The 27,040-nt window shown below is 42.3% G+C and overlaps 1 protein-coding gene and 1 long non-coding RNA gene across 6 annotated transcripts in view; both read left to right on the forward strand.

The window, feature by feature from the left end:
* Fas2 (fasciclin 2) overlaps nucleotides 1-27,040 on the forward strand; it is an 84,952-nt gene that overhangs the window by 42,012 nt on the left and 15,900 nt on the right. The gene's annotated exons all lie outside the window — the stretch shown is intronic.
* On the forward strand, nucleotides 1,786-26,641 carry LOC135944187 (uncharacterized). The gene is made up of 3 exons (XR_010575285.1): nucleotides 1,786-1,807; nucleotides 4,947-4,996; nucleotides 21,626-26,641. It is a non-coding gene; the product is annotated as an uncharacterized LOC135944187 (long non-coding RNA).

The following is a 27,040-nucleotide window of genomic DNA, read 5'->3' on the forward strand; positions in this document are numbered from 1 at the left end:
AATGGAGTGAAGCGTCATTTTCCGGGTTTCTATTTATTTGCAAAGGTTCATTAAAAGCTAAAATATACTTGAAAGCAGTGCATTTACGTATCCTTCAACCAATTTTCACACTAATTGTGTCGAATTTCCTCTAAATTCTCGAGTCTACGGATCATTTGAAGAAACAGCAGAAATTTACAACTCAACCTTAACGTAGGAGAGAACAATATTATGTCTCACATTTCCCCTCCGACTCATTTTTTTCAAAGTGAATCCGTTTTTGGCTTCATGAGACAGCCAGTTGAAAAATAGGCGCCATTAGTTCATTCTCATGCACGATATGTATTCCCTGGGCGCCATGTTGCGGCCTTGGTGACTAATAGCTAGGATTTTTCTCGGCTATCAACACTCTCTCAAGCCATTACTCCGCACCGTTTGCTTTCTCACCTAAATCAATTAGCAGCGCGGCATTTGCCTAATGATAATTTGTTCTCGGCGCGAGCACTGCCCCCTCGGGAGCCAACACGAACGAGAACTTGTTCTTCCGGCAGAACGAGCGCAGCTTTTGCGCCGTGTCAGCAGCGTTATTTAATTGGTGCACGCGGCAACAATGGTTTAATGACGCTGAAATCGGCCGGCCGGCCGACCCCGACGCAGCCAGATTCGCATCTGCACTCGGCGCAAAGATGCTGGCCAAAGATAACACTTTGCTCTCTATTAATATTAAAGGAAGAGCCGGCTCGCAAGGTCTGCATCAGATACTCGACGTTTGCTTACGCATCTGCAAACTCTGCTTTGATCCCCTCTCGACCACGGGAGTGTCCCTTCAGGGCAGTGAGACAGAGCCCCTTCGCCTTAATTACGCAAAACCGACGGACACTTCGGTGGCGGTGTGTGCAATTAGTTTTTGCGAGAGAGCAAAAGTGGTTAAGCGTTGCTGAGTGCATGCAGAGCAGACCAGATTGTCCCACTCAATTTGCATTTAAGAATTGCTGCTTGTGAGTGAATAAAGTAAACTTGGGATTTTTTACCCTTCAAATTTTATTGAAAAGAATATCTTGGGACCAAAATTACGACATAAATGTCAAAATGGTGACATAAAATGTGAATTACTAAGTACCCTTTTCTTTTTTTGTCATCCTAACAGTAAAAATCCCGTAAATTTTAATGGAAGAAAGCTAATTTTACGAGGAAAATGAAGCAACAAACTTCATGTGTCTATTATTAGCAGGATATCTCGCTTCCAAGAATGTAAATATAGTAACTTTAAATCGATTTTTTTTTTATTTAACCACATCAGACAAAACCCTTTGAGAAGACTTAGATTATTTCCTTTCCAAATAATTTTACGCAGGCTCTAATTAAAATATAAAATGATTGTTTATGTTTGCTCAATAATGAGGACGGAAAAGCAGAAAGTAGTTGTCATTTCTCACTGCCCTTAGGAGTGTTCTCTTCCTTTGCTATGAAAAAACATGCCGCACAAAGTCGAGAACCTTGGGCTTCGCAATGAAAATGCAAACGAGAAGAAAGCAGGCGAGAAACGCAACGACCCCTCTTTCATTCGGGTAATGTGCGCGCATATTTGTTCGGTACTTGCAGCGGCAGATGCTCCTAGCCTCCTCTGTTCTTGTCTTGCGAGGCTGATTCCATTTTCAAGACACGTCCTCGCTACACCCGCGCCCCGCCACTTGCGCTTTATTTACACGTGGAATAATTAAGAGAAATGACACACGGTGTGCCTGTGCTGGAGCAAAAGACTGGAGGGTGCGCGCATTGAAAAGCTCTTCGTCGTCGGTCTTGAGAAAGACGACGGCACAGAGAGAAGGTAGAGCAACAGGAATCTGATATCGTCTCTTGAGGACGGCCAGCCGAAGACAGAGTCGGTCCCAGTTTGAAAAATCATTAGCTCAGCTGGCGATTCCCTGCAGAGGCCGGGATTAGTTACGCTTGAACCATTGCAGCACCTGGATCCGCCCTTTTAATTCAAGGAGCTTGTACAAATCGTATAGAATTGGAAATCCGATCTATTGTGATTCGATTCAAGTAGAGCTGTACAGAAAAATTGTGCATATATTTATCTATATTTAAAATTATTTTCTGAAAATTTGTAAAAATCCAAAATTCACCCAGAGTGCCGTCTTAATTTGCGAGGGAATCGGCTCCAAATTTGCATGTTAATCAAGCGATGCATGAGCACACTTAGTTCCATTTAGAAAAGCAAGACTTATTTTGTCAATAGGAAACCTCGTTGTTCGCACACCATTGCGGACAAATCGCGACCAGAGGAAACGAAATGAACCATTGACAAACTATAATTATTCGATATATTTGGCAAAATCTGATTTTTTAAGGATGAATGGAAGCTCAACCACATTGTTTTTGTTAATTCAGATGCCACGCGCCCCTTCTTTAATACCTCTTCCTTTTTAACTGATACATACTTTGTCCTGATTTCATTACTGTACGATTTTGTTGCTGAATTACTCAAACAATATATCTGTAGTGGATGGTTGATAAATTAATGTTAGGCGTTTTGTTTGTTAGAAATTCGTAAAGCAACAGAGAGATAATTTTGTTTTTAATCAGATTTCATTATCCTCGTGAATACTAAGCTGAGATACATTTGCAATTTTAACCCTGTCTTGATTTTTTCTTCAATATTTACTTTCTAATGTAAAAAAAAATGCGAAAATCGTTGTTGAAAACACGATTTTTTCGCACCTCCCAGCAGAGTTCGTTTCTGGTCACGGCACAAATTGGCGCGGACCGTTCCTTTAAACCGATTTTATAAATGGAGCGGAGGACGTTGCGGCGCGCGGAGCAGAGCGGCAGGAACATGATTCACACGGTGATCCGTTAATCGCCTCTTTTATGGTCGCATTACGCCGCACAAATGGCCCAACTTTTATCCCACCGCTTGGATGCAACACACAAAAAATCTGGTCGTTACACCGCGTTACTCTAAATAAACAAACCATCATACTCTCTCTCGATCTGATCGCGGCATTCCAGTTTCAGCTAGACGAGGACACACACGCATTTGAAAAGGCATATAGACGCGGGGAGGAGAATAGACCCTCTCAGCTTTATGCAGCGCGCATCCCAAACAGCTATTTTTAAGCCGCGCGTCGCGAGTAAAAAAGTAAAATGGAAAGGTGCTGCTCCATATTGTTGCGTCGGCCAAAACATTCCTCCCCTTCATAACGCGCATGTTGACACCGCATCGGTGTTCGCTTCTTTTGAATGTTCTGTCATGGTGGGGTGTCAACGCTCTCGTGGCGTGCATATTAATGAATTCGAAACAAATCTCTATTTCTCTCTCACTCACTCCTGAGGATTTGTTTACCCGACGACACGCCTGCCTCTGCCGACTGGCTGGCCGCGAAGGTGGTTTCGCGTGCTTGAGCTAAGAATAATTGTCGCCTGCTGCGGTTCATAAGCCACATTCACCGCAGACCGCAAAGAAGAAAGATTCGGTTAATCTAATTAAATGCTAATCATTGCAAAGGAAATCAATTGGCTCATGAAAACTAACTATTATACCAGTTCCTTTGTGACAAGATTTGAGGTTAATATGGTGGAAGCTGGTACATCAAAATTTGAAAGATTATTTTCTCAGATGATCTGTCTAAGAAATTTTTCCAGGGTAGTAGTCATTCAAATTTGTAAACTTGAAACGGGTAAGCTCTGCTGTACATGGTATTTAAATATTTCACACCTTTTCCAAATGGCCGCTGATTCAACTACACATTTTTCAAATGATTTAAAATCATTTTAAAGGAAACTCCCCTCACACGTGTTTTCCTTTTTCTCACGTTTGCATTATATGTATTTTTTTCAACCATTTGGCCAACTTTCGAACATATTTTCCTTCATTCCCCCACCTTTTCTTTTTTTATTTACTCTCAATCTTTCTTTCAAACAAGTCGATATGAACCACACATTTTTTCCATCTCTCCTACTTGCCAACACTTGAAAGTAGGAAAATTGTAGGAAGGCGAGGAATAACAATTTAAAACATTCTTACGTGAACGAAATAACACGATCCTTACGAAAAATGTAAAATTTCTCCAGAAAGGTTTTTGCTTGGTGAATTTTTTAAAGGTGAGAATTAAAATGAGCCACTAACGTCCAAAAGTCATTTAAAGGGCAAATGACTTTTTAAGTTCCACTATATCCACTCTCCGGTCATCTAAAATTCAAATTGTCGGGCGCGGAGTAAATTTAAAGCGGGATTAAAAACCTTCCCTTTGCTCGCCGCCGACCTTTTCTATTACCGCCTTTACGAGAGTGAACCTTGAATAATTAAGGCCCGGTGTGCGCGTTTTGCGTCCTTTCATGCTCAACGCGCTTTGTGCGTGTGTTTGCGTGTGTTATATTTAATTTAGATTTATGTGATTATTATACCTCGGCGGTGGAGCGGCAGTCGGAATTGCGAAAACAACATGTTTGTTTGATGAGAAGACGACTTCTTTCAAACTGCCTACCTGGTGTGTGTACACTAACCTGGAACATTAAATAGTCGTAAATTTCCGGCACCAACACGACGATGCCGCGTGTGTTCTGGTCTCCTGTGTGTTGAGCCTCATGAAAGAGTAAAAATAAGAGGACATTAAAAAATAGAAACTACTGCCGGTTAGTTTATTATTTAGCTAGATGGGCAGACACAGGCGGGCTGCAAGTGCAGCCCAGGGATACCCCAGCCAGGCACGGACTGGCCGGGACAATATTTTTAAATTTTATGTTTCCTGATACAATATGGGGAAATTATTTACAATTTCAAGAATCGTTAAAAATCTGTTTCTTCTATCAAATTGTTTTACTTGATCTTAAAGCATAATAAAATGAAAAATATGACTAAATTAAATCTTGACAATTTTGAATTGTCTGTAATAACTATTGAAAGATTTATTGGCCAATACGTTATTGACTCTGTAATTGAATTTCTCCTCTTTTGTTCACAGGTGAGTTACAATCCATCCGTGGAATAACGCAATCCAAACGAGCATCGTCAGTAAGTCTTTTGTTTCCCATTCGTACTGCAAACTAGCCAGTCTATTGTGCTGGAATTGTCGGCATCAAGAGGGAGTTTCTCCTTCTGTCCGTGGCTCGACGTTTACGCCTCACGCGGCTCGTAAAGAGGTTACATCATGCATTTTTATGGCTTGCTTGATGCACATACGTTGCGCAGGGGAGGATTTCAGTGGCGATGATACCGGCTCCTAATGACAACTGCAGCGGCAGGACCCTTATTTGTACTTGGAAGCTAGAAATCATCTCGAGTCCGGCGCAGCAGGCGCGGAAATTTCCCGTCCTCAGCACCATTATGGGCGTGTGTGCGTGCAATATTCACGCGGCTGATGGCGAGATAAAAAGTAATGGGCGCCTTAAAATTTCAACACCCCATCGTTCAGCTGCCTGCGTGCGTCTAGCGCTTTCCGATCTTTACGATACTTTGATCCGGCGCCGACCGCGCGCATCTTAAAAAGAAATAAAACCGCACGTTGCAGTAATGTCTGCGCGTTGCGGCCGGGCGAGGCAATCAGGCGGCAAATTTGGCTGCCCGCTTTTTTACTCTCCTTGAGTGTGTCCCGTGCATGACAAGTGCGGAGTACTCGATCTCCACTGAGTGACTTTTTTATGGAAAACAGTAAAATTCTAACTTCAAGTCGACATGTCCGCCAGGATGTGTTAATCCTGGGATTTAACACCAGCTTCGACGGAAATGCAAAAACTTTTATCTTGCTGAAAATAAATTGAAGATTGCAGTGCCGCAATCATCTAAAATTCAACCTGCGGATAATCACAATACCTACTTGAAGTTTAGGTAGTTTATTTTTCAAAACAATGAAATATTTTTGGCACAAAATGAGTGCCAAAAAAGAACAAATATAATTGAAAAGCTTTAAAGCTATGCTGACGGTTAATCTAAGGAGATAATTAAGTTTGGAGGTTGCTAGAATAGCTGCTTTCATCAATTGATTTTTAAATATATTATAACTTAGCCCAGCGGGGTACAGATTTGTGCGATGCGCAGATATGACGTCCGGTGGAGTATGGCGGGATAAAACGGTCACGTGAAAATACGCGAAAAGAACCAAGTTTTCGTCAAAAGTGTAACATAATTTGCATTACTTGTACTAATTATGTCTTTTGGATCGTAAATACAAACTCTTGACACTAGTACGGGAATCCGAAGAGAGCATTTTGTTTCCCACATTCAGACACCATCTTGGATCTGCGTAGTGGGAACCAATTTTATCGCACATCTGGTCCCTGCAGACTTAACCTGAGATATATATTTTTATGCTGTGCCTCCTGCATTGTCAATAAAAGAACACGGAGTAAACTTGGTCTAAAAAAATTTAAAAATAAATAAATAGATAAAAGCTCTCTAAAGATGAGAAAGAAATGAAACTGGGACGTTGTAAATCGGATCACTTGCAAAAGGAATTCCATTTTTTAAACGCATCGTACAAGCTTTTTCTATTGATATTATTCATAGTTCGCTGAATCATGCACAATTCCACTCCCAGCTGGCATGGCAAGGGTTGCCGTTGCTTGTTTAGCTGTAATTGCTATAGAGAGGAATCGTTAAGGCGATTTGCCTTTGTACCTCTTCCCAACGGCAACGGGAGATCCGCTTTGCTTTAGAACCAACTCGATTTAGATTTTTTCATTTCCGCTGAAAGAAATTGTTTAATAATTTTCAGGTTTATTTTGCATAGCGCGATTACAAACTCAATTCGGAGCACTTGAGAATTCACTACATTAACCTGGAGTCCGCTCTTTTGTAATTTAAAATTACGGAACTGCCGAAATTACCAAACATCAGCACTTTGAATCTCATCAAGACGAGTTTACAGAGTTCACCCGTTTTTCGTGCCCTTGGGAGGAAAAGGGCACGAGACGAGACGCAACTTCTGCGGCGGCCAATTTAAAATTCAGATGCGACCGCGGCAGTGCCAAACTCATTTCCTCAGCTTCTTCCCCCGACGACTGCAGGCCGGAGTGAGTGTGCGTCTTTTCTAGCACTTTGCTGCAGCTCTCTTTATTCATGAAGTCGTCTCACTCATCCATCATAATTTCCCTGCTGATGAGAAACAAGAAGCAACGAAAACGAGGCGGCCCAAAATTAACGTCCAAGCAAAGCTTTCATTATACGAGAATGGACCCAATCTCGCGTTTCTTTTTTTTGCACTAACGAGTGTCATTATCCGCAACTTCCGCTCCAAAGACTTTTCTTTGTACAGCATAAAATGCACCCTTTCGTTTGTTAAGCCAAATTTGCGGAGCTCATTAAACGCCTGCGTTAGGCAATTTTCCCTTGTCGCTTTTATTAGCATTTACAAAACTGTAAAGTTGCATAATTTTTAAATAGAGTTGAAAATATACAAAATCGGATGTTTCAAATTTTGTAAATTTGTTTTGAATGAAAGGGAGAACAAACATGATGAAACATGTTTAGAGTCTAGACTGTGTTTGTTGCTACGTTTTGTATCTGTACGCTCAATTTAACCATGGGAATTGTCAACATTGCCAAAAGCGAGCGTCTCGCACGCGATTTGATTACTGCAGAGCTCATAATATACATTTGCGCGGCACGTGAACCCGCAGCAACACATCATCAGGCCCGCCGGAATCTCGTTCCGCTGTAAAGCAGCCGACACACAATTCGCACTTTACGGCTGCAATCAAGGCGGCTGCCTTGTTTATTTTGGAATAAACTCGTTTTAATGACTGGGATATACGCAGCGTGCGCGCCGGATGATCAACAATCGAGGGGTGCATGAACACGGTCTTAAACGAAAATGTTGTGAAAACCCTGGCGGAACGACTACTTGTAAATTCTGGGAAGCAGTAAACAGCCAGCAGATTGAATTTTTGTTGCCGCAGCAGTTTTTCAATTAACTGAACCAAATTTCTTTCCTCGAAATTTAAAAGTAGAAATACCTCTTAAAAAGGAAAAACAAAATTCTTATGAAGGAGAGAAGTCAATTAAATATTCTAAGGTAGGTCACTTATTTGAATTTTATGCGACGTACGTGTGGTTTGGTTTTGGAGAGGTTTGGGCACATGCCTGTCAGAGAAGCAAAAATTATACCGCCGCTGCACGGCGGAACGTGCAAACTAAGTGAACACGGAATTGTCTTTTAATGAATCCGGCGCAGAGCGTACATTTCTGCCTGGTGAACAGCGCGTTATTTCCTTCCCTGAATGCAGCAGCAGCAGGTAGATGCGAACGGGGGCTAAATTAATTTTTAATACTGCTGCCTGCAAGAATATAAAAAGTACTCGAGGGATTTGGAGCCACGGCGTGCGCCGAGAAAGAGGAAAATTAATTCGCGTTCTCCTTGGAGTATGGTATATTGTGCGCGTTGCGGTCGAGGAGTTTCGTCGTCCAGAGAGAAAAAAGGGAGCTGAGTGGCTTCTCTGCGCGCTGCATGATCGATTGCTTGTGTAATGATGAAGATAATCAGATTACACCGGCGCAATAATAATAATGCGGACGAGAAATAGACGCGGGCGTCTAGAGATAAGCCCTACAAATGCAGAATTGATGCGTCTGGAGAATAAGGAGTCGGACGGACTCGAGCGCGAGCAGGGGTGCGGTTTGGGGCTCGATGACCGCTTTTGTGTTATTGGCTTAGCTCTCCCGTGCACCACCGCGTGCGTACACACCGCGCAACGTGTGCTGGGGTCAATTACTAGCGAAATGTATCACTGCAGATGCTACTTTCGGACCTTATTTACTGCTGGGGAGCGGGAGAAATGCCGACGTTCCGTGAATTAAAGAGATATTGCTCTTCTCTCGAGTAAGCCGTTGCACAAAGAGCACTGAGGGCGAAATGTAATCAAAACTGCTCAAAGGACGTTGCAATGCGCACGAGTAGAGTCGTTTACCCTTCAATTTGACAGGCAAATTGATTTTCTGAAAGGATTAGTTGTGTACGACAACGACGGTTTGTGTACCTTCCACTAAAAGGGAATTGCACTTGCAGATTAAAGTGGAACAACAACAAAGGACAGCTTGTCTAGAAATAGGGTTGAGAATAATATTTTAAAATACTGAGGCAAACATTTCAAAAGCTGATTAAATTTATCTTCATGAGTAAATGCAAATAATGCTCTCTGTCCTTTTTTTTCTGGAAAAATATCATTATATAGAGATGATATGAACATACTTAATTTAAAGCTGAAACAGTTCAAATAAAAATCTTATGACGTTGCTGAAAAAGTAAAAAATAAAGGTCATATAAAAATCTTGTAGCAAAAATAAAATGAAAATATTTTAGTCAAAAATAAGTTCAATTATTATACTGTTTATAAACATATAAATATATGTTTATAAATATATAAACTCAATAACTGTACACAACGTCATAGAAATCTACAAAATCTCCCCTGGCATCGGCGAATGCGGAATATGACATTAATAGCTCTCTAATTTTTTACGAAGAGTTGAGTATGCCCATTTAAATGCCTACCGAGACATCGCAGGACGTAAACTTTGCGTCTGATTGCAAGTTGCGGCGGAAAAGAGACGTGTTTCGGAGACTTGCTAATTTCCCCGAGGCCGAATTTTCCTTCCATTAGCCATCTCGCTCACTTTTTAATTAAAGGTGAGCTCGAAGGCCCACGCAGCGCCGCCTGCTGCGCGTTCCGCACTAAAGGCTAATTTGTTGACGTTTTTCGGAGACTGCAAAAAGTCCTATTCAGAGCAAAAAGTAGCGCTGTGCTTCTGCTTTTACAACGGCGCGCGGCAGACAGGGCGGAGTAAATAATGTCACCTTAAAGAGGGTCGCACCGAGGGTAATTATCTGGGATTTATGTAAGTTGAGATTAGAGGCAGGGTTTTGTTGCTGCTTTACTACTGCTGGAAAACAGCAGCGCTCGGCTAATAGAATAGTCGGTCGGCCGTACTTTTGCACGCGCGTGAAACAAAGGCGCTCTTTGTGCTGATGATTACGTACGGCCGAAAACAGGGGCGTCTCTCTCTCTCCTGCTGCTTGTTTATGCCGAGTACAAGAAATTATTATTCAACTGCAGTGCACGCGGCAGGTAGAGCCGAGTCAAATTTGTTCGAGGGGTCCGCGTGCGTTTTGGGGAAAGAAGGGAAGCGTCTCGTTAGGCCGAGCAGATTTTTCCTGAGTTATTTTCTTTTGTGAAATTCGTCTGTCTAAGCGAGGGCGCGATTTGTGGCTAGGCGGAATAATTTAAAATTACACGCAGCCGCCGCTTAATAGGCAGCAATTTCTGCTTTATGAATTGTTAAATTGCTCCCGCGGAAAAGGGGATAAACGGCTGCTGCTCACCTGGGAGCTAATTGGACGCAGATCCTGTCGGCGTCCGCGTTTCCCTAATTAGTTTTGATCGGCGGCGTGGGCGTGGCGCTCTTTTTGTTGCGGGATGATAGGTAATTAGTTGCCTGCAATATTATTACAAACACACTAGAAAATTTTATCAAAACCACCAGCTGTCCAAAATGAAAGGATTAATTGAGATCTGAGAGAGCGGCAATTACGGTTTAATTATGTCAAACGGGAAAGTCGCGGATTTTCATCTCATGGTAGGGAAATGTTCATGCATTACATGTGAGACTTTGCTTCTTTTCAAACAAAATTGAAACAAGTTGAGCTGGAGAAAGAAATTTGAGCCATAAAACACGGGCCGGATAAGCCTTTTAATGGATGAAAAGAGTCGTGTCGCGACGAGGAATTTCCATTCCGCCGCCGCTGCTTTTTATTAAGCACATGCAGGCGCCTAATGTCGTCGTCTCGCAGAAATGAGAAAATAGACACGCAGAATAAATTTGCCCGGTGGAAACTGCACACAAAAGGGGAGCGAGAGACAAAACAAGGCGCGGCTCATTTATTACGCGGCAGGCGCAACATCCCTGAAACACTGCAGATATTCACCCTTCGCGAGTGCACACTCGAATGAGCACGTCGCGTACCGCACTCAATCGTTAAAATTTTCGTTTTCGGTATGCGTCTCTCGATTCCGATCCAGATATGCATCTATCCGAAATTATGCGCCAGCGATAAAAGCGTGACTACTTTTCACTTCCCTCCGCACTTAATTCCGATTCAGCACGATTAAAACATCATTTCGGTTCGCGGCGCGTGTTTGTTTTCGCCGCTCCCTCTTCCTTCAGGGAGCGATAAATTCGGACGTTTCTGAATAACTCGCTCAACCGCATGATGCCACCCACCCACCCCATTGTACAAAATCAGCTTCGAGTTGAATGTACCGCGATGCAAATCTTGAGATTAATTACGAGGAGAGTGACCTAAAATGCCAACCAGCTCGGAGGTGCATCAAATCGAGCGAGAGTGGAACACAACATGCCACTTCTGTTCAACAACCAGGCTTCAGAGCATACAATTCTGGCATTAATAGCTTGGTATTAAAGAAGCTCTCATCATGTTTTTAATATTATTAATTTGAAATTGTGGAGCGTATGCTAGAAAAACTATATCAAAAGAACATCTCGTGAGTGGAATATATTGAAAGATCTCTAAATTACTAAAAATATGGTAAAACAAAAACTGAAATATAGCTTCATGACCAATGGCTGTAAATCTTTACTTTCACACTGTAAAGCAAATTTTCCATTTCGTGTAAATTAATTGGAGTGTAATATACGATTAGCCAAAATAGAATCAGCAAGCAATTCTTTGCACTTTTTACTGTTATTTTTCATTTAAAAATATTTTACGTGGTGACCGATATTTTTTGAAGCACAATAAAAAAACTAGTAAAATTCTTGAATTTTCAATGATGTTTTGAAAAGAAGCATATTGAAGAGAATATAAAGTGAACGTACGCAATTTTTTTTATCTCGCTCTCGTTCAAACCATGTCAGTTTACTGTGCTAATATACAGAAAATTCTTTGACACCAAAGCACCCAAAACGTACCGGATTTCACTGGTTGTTATTCGATGATTTCTATGTAAAACGATGTGCAAACGTCGTCGAGACAGTTTCCTATTCAAGGTTTTATTATTATTCCAAGAGTCCAAGCATCAGGTGACGCAAATTTCTGCTTCTGGTGTGAAATTCGAAAAGTTTCATATCAGCTTACACGATTGCGCAAAGTTGTGCCTTGTTCAAAACCTGTTCAGCTTGCTGTTTAAATTGAGTGTACGGACGGCGTACGATGTGTTTTGCGTACCGCTTTGTTTAAAAGTTAATTTTCCTCTTGAGTGCGGCGCCAACAAATGTTTTCATTGAGCCAGCCAGACTCCCAGAAGGCGCGCAGAAAATAATGCTTCTCTTGCCACAGTCGTCGGGTTGCTGAATTATGAATCGCACCCGCTCCCGCGGAACAGCACCACCTCCATTTATGCTCCGCGAAAGCCGCATTATGAGCGCGCATAACGCAATTACTTAATTTCATTTCATGCCGTAAACATAGCTCGCGTAATTGGTTCTGCCGGTTGCATAGCCGTGTTCCCCTGATGCAGTCGCGAGTGCATATGCACAGACTTGCACCTTGTGCAGCCAGGGGTGGATGAGCCCCTCGCTCGCTCGTCAGCCCGCCCGTGAATTAATGCTATTTTGTTGTTGATTTCATTAGGCTGCAGTTTGAATGTGAAAATTCGCCCGGTCCAAGAGGAAAAAGTTTCGTCCCTCGCAGTAGTTGTCGCCGAGCAGGAGGGTGGCTTTGTTAATTTTCATGTTAATTAAGCCGATTATTTCTTCTTTTCACCCCCTCCGCTGATTCCGTTTGTTTACATTGTCATGGAAAGTTGGAGGAACTCATTTTGACTCCATTTTTAGTTCAATCTTTTATAAAACATGAAATTATTACTAAAAGAGCTTAGCATTGATCGGCAAAAACTTTTCCAATAATACCTTTGCGCTCCCGTTTTAAATTTGTTCAATTAATATGCATCAAATTTTAATTAATCACTACATTGGCAAGGCGTGAAAAAATATGAAAATGTATACTATTATTGAGTTTAAAATCACGAGTTAAGTGTTTTTCAGAGTAATCAGGAACGCCAGGGTTCGGTTTCATACCTGTTATGATAACCTGAACTCATAAAACACGTTTTTATCCTTTTTATCTCGAAAACTAATAGGAACATCATCTAGAAATTTTCTAGACGTGTTATTCATATGTAGGGTAACATATTATCTCATTTAGAACAAAAATACTCTTTTGAAGACATTAAAAAATAAAAATTTAGTCAATTATTACTCTAATTTGAAATATTCCAAAATATATAGAAGTTATTGGCCGTCTCACTGTCCATCTTTTAGCACAAAATTTAATGTTGCAACATAATTAGAACTCGAGATAATTCTCATTTTTTGTGAACGCTGAGAGGCCGTTTCTCCAAAGTTCCCCTAGATTTTCCGGAAAACTTTGTAATAAATTGTTCAGCTAACTTGGGTATTTCTACACCTCTGCACAGCCCTTACAACATGCCAGAAATTAGGATGGTGCTTAAAAAAATTAGTAATAACAGACAATACCAACTCTCTTGTGGAAACACCCGAATATCTACTATTTATCGTCATGTTTAACAATTTGACAAAACTCTGTATAGCTGAATTTTGTGTGAGAGCGAAGTGGAAGCCTCAAACAAACCCCACGGCAGTTCTACAAATTTAATCTAGAAGTGCAGCCTCTCACACAACTTGTTGATCACAGGCACACATCCCATCTTTCCCGAGTCAAAAGCCAATCATCCCGCCATTATATTAGCTCAGGCGTGCTAATAATTCTTTCTCTCACCAACGAAGTGGTGGGTGCGAGATAAACAACGCCGAGGAGATCATTTCTCTCGCTCTCTCCGCGAGCATTGGGCGTGCGGAGAGCCGCGCAGAGAAGTCGTCGGCAAATATTTACCCGACTGATTATAAATTATATCCAGGCAGCGCGGGTGCTTGCGAGCAGAGAGCGAGCGAGTTGCCCTTTTCCTCAGGAATTGTGTTACATGTGTGCCGGCGGCTGGCACCTTCTTGATAATGCGCCGTCTTCGCAGTTGTTGCTGCCTGCTGCGAGATGAGAGCTTGCTGGGCGGGAAAATTGCATGATGCACGGTATAAATCTTGCGATGCGAGTCGCGTCACTCGGGCACGAGATAATTTGCGAAGTTGTCAGAAAACTAGTTCATCATCTCTGAAAGTGGTGATGCATCACTTGTCAGCCACGCGCACGTGTCACTTATCGCAGCGAGTTGCGGCAATGTCAGAGCAATTTTGCAATTATGCCACACGTCAGCATTAAGCAAATTGTGAAAATTGTGCAAAGATTACACAATTTCACCCCCCAAAAACGACATGGCAAACAAAATGGAAAACATAAATCTAATTCTTACACTCAAGATCTGTACTTAGATTCTTTCTGACATTTTAAAATAATGTTTTTGAGCTATAAGAAAAACATATGATATAAGTAGAAAACATTTTTAATCAGGTGTCAACAAGGGGATTTAAACCTTAAAAAAAGCATAGAACGTTTGGCTCGGCTAGAGAGTCCAACAATGAAACGCCAACATTATCACGTTTGGAAATGCAGCCCCAAATTGTGAATAGTCTCCTGCGGCTGATTTTTTAAAAAAGGCGATTCAATTGTGCAATCGTTTATTTGCATTGTGCTCGAGGGCAACAACATCCGAGAGGGAAGCCCCGCCGAATCTCAGCACGGCTCGTTATCTGCGTCTCTTTCGACCGCGTTTCCGCTCAGCTGCACCTAGACCCCGAGTTTTGTTGCCCGCACTCGGCTGAAAAGGAAGACTGCGTAATGCACACAACGGCGTTGCATTATTCGGAGCGTGCGTAAGGTGTAAACGATATTTATTTCCTGCCCCGGTGAATGGGCGCCGATAAAAGCAGCGAGAGATATTCAAAGTGCATCCTCGCTGAAAGAGATTGACGCGTCGGCGGCGTTTCCACCCGCATCTTGCTCCCCCTGGGAGGCCGGGCAACCCGCTCTCGGCAGCATATTGAGATGATGGCTGCGATTTCGAGTGAATGAATAATTTGTTGCAATCCGATTATCGCGCCCGAGCGTCTCAAAGTAGCTGTGAGTAATGCGAGTGATTTTTTCCTCGCCCCTAAAGAACGCATTCGCATTGTGCGAGTCGATTAGGGCCCCTGGCAAAAGTTGTAAAAATTTGACGTGGAAATTTTGAAAACAAAGCAAAGGGAATTTTCATTGACATTTTGATCAGCATTTGTGTGTGACAAGATCAAGTTCATCAAAAATTAAATATAAGAATAAATAGAAAAAATAAACCGCTATCGAGGTTCAATGCCTGATAAGATTAAAGAGGAATGCACTGTTTCATTAATTTTCACTTTTTTAACTTAACTAATGGAATTTTTATACAACTAAGGATGCAATTGTTTTTTCAATCGCAGATGCTTTGAAGCTGAGAGCACACATCACATTTGGTAACTCACAAAGTAATTAAATTTATTCTTAGGATCGACTGAAACAAAGAAAGACCAGGCATATTTTCTTCACTATTTCACATAATTTTGGCACAGAAATTCTCACTTTTCTGGATAACTGAGAGCTGAGAGCTTCGGAACAATGATATGACTGTAGATAATATTCATTACTTTTAGCTCTAATCTGATGCTATTATTCATTGGTACACGGTTTCAATCTGAAAAAATCACAACGGAATGAACGAAACTATTTAATTACGTGTTATCATCGATCACCTCTCATCAGGGCTTCCTCCGCAACAAGGTCACAGTCGGCGTTTCAAACAATTAACCGAGTAACGGGCAAAGTTTGTTTGCGGCCATTTTCGCGGGCTATTGCCCACGTACGTCATTATTCTTGCTCGTCAGCATGAAAAGAAGATCCGCAGACCGTTTAGAAATCACTTTGTTACCTCCGGCGATCCAATTGCTTAAAAATCGTGCTCCATAGCTCGTGGAGTAATTGGAAAAGTTTGGCTCGGCGGCAGCTCTCTTTTCCGAACGAGCTGCACACGGGGCGCGAGCTCTTTTCATCCAATTTCCGCGAGCCCGAAACAATGAGCTGCTCAAATTCGTTTAGCTGCAGCAGAAGCTGATTAAAAGTTCAAACGGCTGTGTCACACGAGCAGAGGAGACGGCGAAAGACTGTCTTCGAGAGAAAAAAAAACAGAAGAGAAGACAATTAGTCTAGTGTAAGAGAGTGCTGAGATAGAGAGCAGGCGAAAATGAAGGTGTCTCCCAACGTGATTAATGGCAACGTAAAATCAAACAGCCTCCGATCGAACCTTTTTCCGCTCTTCGTTTTTCTCTCTCTCTAATAATAATTTGCAGTAAAAAAGGCCATCGTCCCTCTGTATGTGGGTGCAACCCCAGTCATATGTGGCGCCCCCACGCCAAAATGTAATAATATAGACCCAATATTCGGGTCCACAGACGAGATTGAATCTCCGCAGTATTATTATTATGTGCAAGGCAAGAAAGAGACGCTTTCCCTGTCGGCGATATGACAATAAAATGCATTTTATTCGCCGAGAACGGCATCAGGAAACATGTAAGTCGGGAGTTATTTTTATCTCGGACGCAGACCCACGACGTCTTCTGTGTCTGTCTCGCGTTGTATATGAAATAAAAACGAGCCCTCCGCGACAGATAGCATCAGCAATTCCGCGACTCTTTTCGCTGAAACTCCACCCGCCCGCGATGTTATCCGCTCGCGAAATTGTTTCCTCACGACGGAGGGAGGCAATTTCAACTGCTCGATCAACCAGACAAGCCGAATTTATATGCAAAAACAATGAGTTTCGTCATCCTTTTTGTGCTTACTCTTGCTTAATACGATAATAGGATTGTAGTATCGCCTAAGCACGTAGTTTTAAATTTGATGATTGGTCGCATCTCAGCAAATTAAAAAAATAAAACACGATCTACGGCTATAAAATGTTGAGGATCATTAATCAACCGATAACCAAGCGAATTTTACTGTACCTACCATGCTGAAAAACTAAAATAGGATCTGTCAGTCACTATTTCGTCAGAAAGCAGTTCATTTAATGCAATTTAGAGCGCGTCTACAATCAAGCCATCAATTGTTCCGACGGAGGCATTAGGATTCCAATCCATTACACATTGAATCGATTCCAACTCGAATTAATCTCAATCAAGCCGCGACAACTGGCCGCATCCCAATTCCCAAAGCCAACAAACAAAAGCCTAGCTTGCGAGGCAGAAGCGTGGAATTTTAAGAGACGAGTCACGAAATTTCTCTTTTCCGTCTCGCCGCGGCGGATGAGACTCTATTTTAATTTCGAGACGGATCAAAGACACCTCCAGCATGCTCGATTACGCGCGGCCGGCGCCGAAGACGCTCGCCTTTAAGCTCTCTTTGAGGAACAAACCGATATCTTTATTAAATCTGCGTGTCATTTTTCTCTCTCTCGCCTCAGACAGATGGTTTATTTTCGCTCCTAGCTCTGCTCTCCGCGTCAGCCCGCGTGAACATGAACGAGATTTGATCTGTATCAGAGTTGAAGGGTCGCCGGCAGCCACTGGCGCCGACGCTGCTGATTAATTAAAATTTTGACAAATGAACTCTTCCTTTGAGCCACGCTCGTTTTAATTGATTAAATTGGATATAATTTTTCTTTCCGACTTTGAGGAAATGGGTGTATTTGGAGGCCATCATGATGAAGATGGACGTCGAGAGTGGGACGAGATTTTTAGTTCCTTTTTTTAAGATATAGAGGAAAGAGGATATATTGAGACAACAAAATATAGATATAGTTGTAAGAAGTTATCAATTGACAATATAGGATCGCGATATAAATAAATTATATTATAATTATAAATATAATTATGTTCATTAATTAAAATGAAATGAACTATGGAAATCCATTACAGACGTGATTTCATTTTTACTGTTTAACTTCCTTAAAAATGTTTTGCAAAATGTCCATTTCAAAAAGCTCTTTGCTGCAAAAACATCTGCCGCATAAATTTAATTCAATTTGCGATATTCTAGACAGTCAATTACTCTCAAATATGTGATTCACTGAATTTCAAACCAGACATACCCTCTCTTGCTTTGAAATCATCCTCTGATATGATGTTACTAATAAAAATAAAGAAATGAGAATCTCCGCTTGAGACGCTCCACATGCGCGCTGTTGGAGCGTTTGGATGCCGTCATCGTCGTCACTGGAGTAATTTGATACTTGTGCTCTGCCGTCTCTACTTATTTTCTCATCATCATCCACTAAATTAGTGCGTATACAGGAGGGCGGCAGCCCAGCACAGTGCACCATATAATTGAGTCTAAAATTAAACTGTAACAAAATGTTACCCTACGGAGTTCATTAAAATAAAAAGGATCCCTTTGAGCCGCTCGCTCGCTCTATGGGTACAAACAAGTCGAATCATTTGGCCGCATTCACAAGATAAATTATCGCGGAGGCGTGATGACCGTGTATTGTTGGATCCGCTGGCGTCGCGTGTGAAACATTCGTTTTCAATTTGTATGCACACACAGCCCTCGTTCGCACGCTGTACTCCAAAGGGTTGTCGCAATCGACCGGACTGATGAAACGTCCACACGAGCAAATTGCTGCGCGGTGATTGAGGCGTAAGCCAGATTATCTAATTTGAATTTCGATGTTGCTGTCCAAATGTACCTCTGGACTCACCGATTCGGCTATATTTCAAGTGTTTAGCATTGTATTGAGTTGTACAGCTGTCCTGCGAGTTTAGTCTGAAATTAAATGCCGATGAGGGATTAGTCCAGCGACGTGCATGTCATGGAAAATATTGGGGTTTCCATTCACCGACATTTTTCAGCCAGCACCGTTTTACTTTCTCCGATGAAACAACAAATCGATTCTTGTTCCAAATTATTATATGAACTCATTTTTGCACAACCTGAAAAGCCGGACTCACTCATTTGCGGTGGCACTGCCTCAATTGACCCCTGGATATTTTGGCACCGTTTCAAGTGCCTCGGATTTGCATCGAGTTGTTCAGCTGTCCCTCGAGTTCAGCCTGAATTACTGTGTCAACGAAGGATTAGTTCAATGACGTCACCCTTGTTTGAGTAAATATTGGGCTTTCCACACAACTTTCCAAAGCTAAATTTGATATTTTCTCATGAATTGCCTTTGAACACAAAATGTTTTATTCGTCAACTTTTGTGCATATACGTACGCCTGGAGTCATTGATTGGGATGAATTCACTTGAAAACTAATTAATTTTCAATTCAGTTATTAAAAAACCAATATACACAGCACACAGAATCTATACCACTCTAGAAAAAGTTTGATAAATCCAGGACACGCATAAACGCCCCCGCTTTGGCAGCATCCATGAAAATTGATCGAGCTTCTGAGCAGGGAGAAGACCAGCATGAATTAATTATTCTGAAAGGGTTCTCGTCCTCCCACACGCTCAAAAAGACACCATTTTTTACTCCTCTAGCTCCGGCCTAGCTCGCAGTTTCTCCGAAAATTTGCTCGCGGCTCATTATTTCGGTCGGCGCGTCGCTCAAATTAGCTTCGCGACAGCCCGGCCGTTTTTTGCGGCAGGCAAAGAGTGCAGCTAACGCAGGAAGAGACAGAGACGTCCGTTGTAGCCGAGCAGACACATGTGTGATTAATCTCCTGCGGCAGAACAAGTAAAATTCCAAAACCATTGACGCCAACGCAATCTGATTCCCGCTCTGCTGGAAAAGTGCCGAAATCATCGTCAGCTCCGCTGATTAAAAATTTACGACCGTGTTAAAAAACGAGGCTTGCTTATTTTTTGCTCCAGTCCTATTCAGAGCATGGTGTGTCTTTGTTTTGTCTTGCGGCAAAAATGCAACACAAGCAGAAGAAACGTTTTTGCATGTTGTAAGAAAGCACCTATTCGTGCCTCAGCTGGGCGTGTATTTTTTTCTTGCGGCTATTAGTCGCGATGGAAAACTTAAGTGGGAAACAATGAAGCCGAACGTGACTTATCCTCTCTCCAGCCCCGTAATAAAAGCAACGTTATTTTAAAACACAAGCTATCGATCGTGCAGTATTTGGAGCAACGTGCAAATTTGTTGGCTGAGGGACAAAAGAGGACAATGGAGATGTTTGAATGAGTGCTTTTTGCCTCAGCCTTAAAGCAGATGTTGGCGTTTTTCTGGCCGCCAGTAAAAACCTCTCCTTTGTGTGTGTGAGTTTTAATTAATGTAAAAAGTCGACAAAAGATTGTTTCTTTTATAGGAAATATAAAAAAGCCAAACAAATATGACACAAAGGATTGTTTACAAATTTTTCTCCAAAAATAACGTTGGCAAAAAAATTTCCTGGAAAGGTAGAGATGTAAAATACAATTTTGATCGTTTTAGGGGAAAATCTAGAATTCTCAGTGAAAATCAATCTTTAAAAAAAATTATAGCTTAAATAAGATAAATAATTAAAGACTTTTGATATTTATCTTGCTGCTTTCTAATTAGACGGGAAGAGAAATTTTAATTTACAATTTACGACTCTAATCAAAACAAATCAAACCTGTTCTGAATTGACACAACTTGTAATACAGAAAATTTCGGTCGGCCCAAAACCACTTTCGTGTTTGCTCAGATCTGTTTGATCGATTCCCGCACCAATGGCCCAGTTGAGCTGGGTGGACACGCCGTAAATCAAAGTTCAGGGAATGGGAGACCGTAAATTATGACACATTTCGGGGATAGGGGAGGAATGGACCGCGATGCTGACCGCTCTACTTTGCTACTTTTCTAGTGTGTTTTGTGAGTTGCGTCGTCGGCATCGTGGCAATTTCAATTTCAGCCGGTGTGCTCCTTTATTGGGCTATCGCGCATGAGTGCGCTTCATATTTTCATTCCGCGACTGTCTTCTGTCTATCATCCACGGTCATTGTGCGGAAGAGAAATAGCGGGGGCGAAAGAAAGAGCGAAAAAAAGCGGCGTGGTGATTTTTTATTCTTCCTGTATCAGTGCGAGCATACGTGAGGTTAATTTTGATCAGCGTTTGCGGTCTGATTGAAAGGGAAACTCGTTCATGTTGTGAACACAAATCAGAAGGAAAATAAAGCAGCCAGCTCGGCAAAGTCTTTCCAAAAGAGAAATTCGATTTCCCGCCAGCATGCGCCGCTCCTTTCGACAGCCGATTCCGTTTTCCTTAAACAAACAGACACTGTTTTTGCGAGCACTCGTGTGGTAGTTTCGAACATTTTGTGAATCGCGAGAGATATTGTTATTGGTGAATAAGCACAGCTGGCTTTGATTTGTTGAAGAACAAAACGAAATTTGCCTCGACTTTCCTGTTTTCCCGAGGCAATTTTTATTTCGGAGAAAAGAGTTTCGCTTACAGATAAATAATGTTAAAAAATTAATATTCCTAGCAAATGGAAATGTCACTTTCAATTATAGGAAATGTTCTGTTTTTTTAACTTTTTCCACGTTCCTTTTGCTTTGTATTTAAATGTCGATTCCAAAGATTTAAAGGTCCAAATTTTCAAAATAAATTTGCTATATCGCAGAAGCTTAACCAATTTTAAGTTAGGACGTTCAATATGTCTCTCTGGAATATTTAAATGATAATCTCCTGCATTTCTACTCATCTTGTTTAGTCCTTGCATTTAATAATTCATTTGCCCAATAAGCCGACGCTCGTTTCGTACATTTGCTAACAAGATCTCCCTTTTGTTCGCAGGTAAAGCACTCTCGAGCCAGCAAGTGAATTGGCGGCCGAAAGCCACTCTTGCCGCGGCAGCCCCGAAACGAGAGGGAAGTAAACAGTAATTACACTAATTCCGTACAATAACGAGGGCAGAAAACATCTGGCGTGCAATTAAACTTGACGATGCCCAAATTCGGTCGCCGCGCAGCCAAATAAGATTATTCAATTTTATTCACTTAATTGGCTTTGCTGCGGCAACGATCGATTTTGGATGCCAGCGTGTCTCGCCTACCGACCGTTCAACCACACACATACACACTAAACTCTAAATGAGAGACCGTACAGTGTATTTTACACACGTATATGCTAACTCACAGCATTTAAAATGTTCAAGCCCAACAATCGATAACATTATTATATTGAATACATAAATTGCTTTGTTTCTTTATTAAAATCTGGATATATTTTATGCATTTTATGTGTAAAAATCCACTTACAAAAGGTTCGTCATGCAAATAGTTTTTAAAATACATAGCAACAACCAGTCAAGCCTATTTTATTATTTATGTTTAAAACGTTTAATTGTGGAAAAAACACAACTAAAATCTACTAAATCTGTTAGATTGGAGACTTATCAAATAAAACTTTTTGTTTTAAAAAGTATTTTGGGTAAGCTCCCCAGATAAAAACGTTATTCATGCAAAACGTGCAGGAGAGACGCGCCGAATTTCGCGTGTGTCAGGAGTATGTGCTGCCGTGCGCCCCACGTGCGAATGTGCCCGCCATATTTTGCGGTCTCTGCTGCACATGCGGCACTCGGGATTTTATTTTCCACATTAAATAGCATGCCTAACAGCGCTTACTTTGCCGTCGTGCACACGCGCACCAGCTGACCTGCAAGCCAAACAGGTATATTTGCATGAGCCAACGTCGAATTCCGGCTCATTTTTCAGGATTTGCTTGTCGATTCGCAGCGTTAAACGAGCGGCAATTTATTTGATGCGGAATCATTTTTATCGGAAACTGCCGCTGTTCATGAAATGCATGCCTCGTTTGCGGCCAAACTGATGACGGTAATATTTTAACGACAATTTTCTCAAGCAGGAAAAACCAATCCACGTTTGCTTCCTCAGGCTGTATAGTTATGGAGCCTCTTTTTCAATGACAAAATGGATTTTCCTATAGGTTCAACAATGACGAGTGACTTGTAACAAAATGAAAGCCATAAAAATTGAAACCTTCCGCTTGATTCTCTTCCATGAAATTCTCAGTTGGGTGGGCGCGGATTTCGCGAAATTTCGCTATTCGTATCAGAATCTTTCTTGTGCTGTTGCTCAACATTGTTTGACGGCCCGACATCGTTATATCCACGTCAAAGTAGCTGTCGTTATTTCGGTTGTTCGCGCGAATGTGAAAATGCCGCGCTCGGCTCCAGATTTGTTGGCACTGGAGACTCCTGTGCGCACCGATTCACGCGAACTGAGGCGTGCAACATTTAACGAGCGCCCCGGGGCGAATGCAAATGCAAAATACATACAAGCACTCGTCTCATTCGTCGCGTCGAGAGTGCAAAAGTGAGGAAAGTCGCACGCGACATCGAGGCAATTGCCGGCGAGCGAGCACTTAGCGCTTCGCAACTGAGAATGACATTATGAGAGCACAACAGCTGCAAAAAGAAAAGCACACTCCGTCTTCGACTGCCGTGCCTTCCATTTTTCCCGCAGTGTAAAACTTTTCGCCAAGCTAACGAGCCCAGACGCATTTCCTCCAGTGCGTCCAGCCCGTTTTCATTTTCGGAGAGACAGTTTCGCCGCTCAAGTGGAAGCTGCCTCTCCGCGCTGCTGGCCTCTCATATTGTATTTATGGCGCCACTAATGCCAGCTCATCTGCCATGCAAAGCCCTGTTGTGTCTGCTGCGATTTCCCCAGGGCTCCATACACCTGTACACGGCGAGCGCCCGCAGGCCGTTAATGCAGCGCCGATTGCTCGAGGACCAACACTGTGTCGTATACTGCACTGCACCTACACTGCGAAAAAAATCGTTAACTGCAATTGCAGAAACAGCGCCCATTTCCCTGAATAATTGCCGCAGTCCATTAGACCTTGAATCGTTTTTCTAACAGCCAATAATTAAAACTCATCAGTCTGCTTATTTCACGCTAGGGACACCGTGTGATTCAAGCTTGTACATCATAAAAACAGTAAAAACATATAACAAAAAGGAAATTTAAGTTATCTGTAATAAAAATTCGATTTTTTTATTATATAAATGATCTAACGCGAGTTTTAACTCAATTTTATTTTAGTTTAGGAGGAAGAATTGGCAAGCACATGCATCAAAATAAATAAGTTTAAAAGGGATGAGAAAGGAGTGAGAAATCGCATCGGAATGGTCTTTAAATCCAAAATCTTGATGATAAATCCACACTGATTGTGAGCTATTTTTCCTCGACTTTTAAAAGACGTTTATTAATTTTAACATTAGAAAGAGCATTTTAACAATTTTTCACTCCTATAAATCTACGAGGCTCGGATTCTGACTTGATGTGAAAAGTGCTTGCACTCCGATCCAGACAGAACTTTTTGCTCGACATTTGTAGCATATGTTACGTAAGAGCATTTTCCATTTGACTGGCGCCTTATTAGAGCTGATTAAAGTGATCGAGTAATTATTATTTGTCAAGCTCCGTTTGACAGAGAGTTGAAAAGCCTGGTGTGATTGCCAGCAGACACGAGTTGTGCCCCCTGTTGTCGAGTCAAAAGCCTAAAGGTAATCCATTTGGCTGGCAATTTTCACTGGCTTTGCAAATTAGATGCCTTGTTCCTACCTAGGTGCGCACATAAATTCGACTGACTGGCTCGATGATCGAATCTCGCCTTTGTTTCGTCCGTGATTCGATTTGCGCAGCGCTGAAAAGGGAAACTCTCGGTGCTGCCGCCGGTACAGATAAATTCCGCCGTTTTGCACTCTAGAAATTACTGCTGAAGTCGTTCCACACTTCGATCGATTCGTTCCGAGCAATTGGTACTAATCACATCAACACATGCGTGAAATCTGTCAGCAGAAAGGCTTCCTTCAACTATTATCATTTTTCGCGGTTAATGGAGACTTGTGCCACTTTTCAAATTCAATTCGGCTGGATTTGACGGCCTAAGCTGCGCGCATGAAATGGATATTTCCGAATTACCGGCGGTTTTTCCGGCTTTCCCTCTGACGGGGGGCAGTTTTTCATCAGGCGTAGCTGGCTATTTATTTAGCGCGCCCTCATCTGAGCCTGGCGAGAGAACAAAAAGGCCTTTGTCGCCGCTCGCTGTTAATCCTGTTAGCTTAATTAGTAATAGAACACTCGGGCTGTGTGCGCCATTTTTCCCTTCACCCCGCTCACCCACCCGGTCGTATACACACACTTGCACTTTTTTTAATAAAAGCGAGACGACGGGCGTCAGACGCATGATAATGCGGTTTGGTCCATTTGGCGCGTTTGTATCCACCACACACACAATTGGAGCCCTGCGGTGTCTGCCACGCCACTCGACGCCCCCGTGCCAAGGGCAGTGAACCAACGACTCGCTCTCCACGGTGATAACGGCCATAAACTGCCGGCGAATATATTTATTGCTTCGATAAAAGGAGATTTAGCGTTGCGCAGTTGTTTAAACGCGGGCGCTAAAGTAAATTAACGATGGCAGTTTATTTTCAAAACACACATTCGCAAATAATGCTGCAATGTCGCGGTCCGCAAGGCTACAAAAGCCCTTCTGACGGACAGTAAAACAAAACTGGAGTTTTTGATAAGCACCGCAGAGAGACGTTCCCAGATGACATACGCAGACTTTATCTTTTGATTAAAATCTTCGATTTATGTTTTCGGGGAAAATAAACATAAACAGAATCCATCATCCCTGGGGCTCGAACAGTAAATCATCTGAAAAACTGGTTTCAATTTCCTTTGAAGAATATCTTGATTCTGGTAAACATTAAAAGAGGCAATAAAAACATGATATTACAGATCGTAATCTGTGACAAAACGTGACCTTCATTTCAACCCCTGCGTCCGGAAATTCGCCCTTGGCCAGCGCTTTCTTTCTTTGCTCAAAATGCGTCGTCGACGCGTGGCTGGAGGCTAGGAAAAAAATGTGTGCCGCTTTTTGCCACTGCCCGAGGCCATTACGCGTCCGACCCTGTTAGCGACGAGTGATAATCAGATCAGCCCGGCCGGCGCCACCCGCGGGCTGGGCCAAATGGACGCGCGCGTGGATTAGCCCAAGACGCAACCACCCCTTTGCCCGGCCGTTGACTTGTTTGTTTATCGTGCGTGCGCTGTCCACCCCCGTCGAATAAATCGCGCAGCCAGACAAACACCGGCGCGGCCCCGAAATGTTTGCACGGTAAACAGGTTGGTAATTGCGCCCGATTAGCATTTATGGGTGCTGCGTTTCATTACTCTAGGCCCACATGCATGACCCGCCACCAACGCTCAAATGATATAAATAATAATAAAGCATTAACGGCGGATTAGTGGTGTCGACGGCCAGACGTTCCGCGCAATTGATTCGAGCGGCGGGGATTGCCCTGTGAAATTTGTGGTTTATCGCTGCTGTTCATATTTGGATTCCTTCGAAGCTTTCAAAGTTAATTCTGGCTATCTGCCGTTTCCATTTTGACAGAAATAATTTAAAAATTAACCACACAGGGACATAAATTTAATTATTCCGTATAGATTTTTCGTATCACAAAAGAAGCAGAATTTCACTTCTAACCACGGATACATTTATGGCTTACATGAATTGAATAATTCACTCGCAGAATAAAAATAATTTACCCGTTTGGCTCGATTCATAAAATCACTGGTTGAAGTAAAAACGATCGGTCAGAGAGATCAACAAGTACCTTTTATTTTTCAAAATTGTTTACTCCGATCTGTCAAAAAGCGCACGTCGCTGGAGGCGTAATCGTAAACAGCACTGCTGACGGCTGGCTGCAGGCCAACGTGCTCCACTTACTCTCCATTTGCATTCTACGGCTGAAAGCGAGCCAAAAGTGGCGGGCCTGGGGTGGGGTGGGAGCACTGAGTACGTGATGTTAGCGAAAACATTATTGATGGCAGGCGACTGCAGGTGCCACGAAATTTTATGCGCGACTATTAGTTCCCGCGGGTGGCCTCCACGTACGCCTGCACTTGGTTGGAAAATTTAATTGCAACTTCGTGACCATCTGCTTCGGGAATAAATCGACTTTGTGCGAAAATAGCGCGCTTGCTGCCAGCAATAACGTGCTCACGCCCTTGCAGAACTCTCGCAGATTTTTCCTTGAAACGCAGTGAATGCTATATGAGAGACTCGTATCAAGGAGATGAAATGTTATTGCTATTAAGACCTACATTTCTTCTATACGTTTTCTGCGTCATAAAGTCTGGGCTAAATTATAAAAATCCCTTGAAGAAGCTC

The sequence above is a fragment of the Cloeon dipterum genome, chromosome 4 (genome assembly GCF_949628265.1).
Source record: "Cloeon dipterum chromosome 4, ieCloDipt1.1, whole genome shotgun sequence".
In the NCBI taxonomy this organism is placed as follows: Eukaryota; Metazoa; Arthropoda; class Insecta; order Ephemeroptera; family Baetidae; genus Cloeon; species Cloeon dipterum.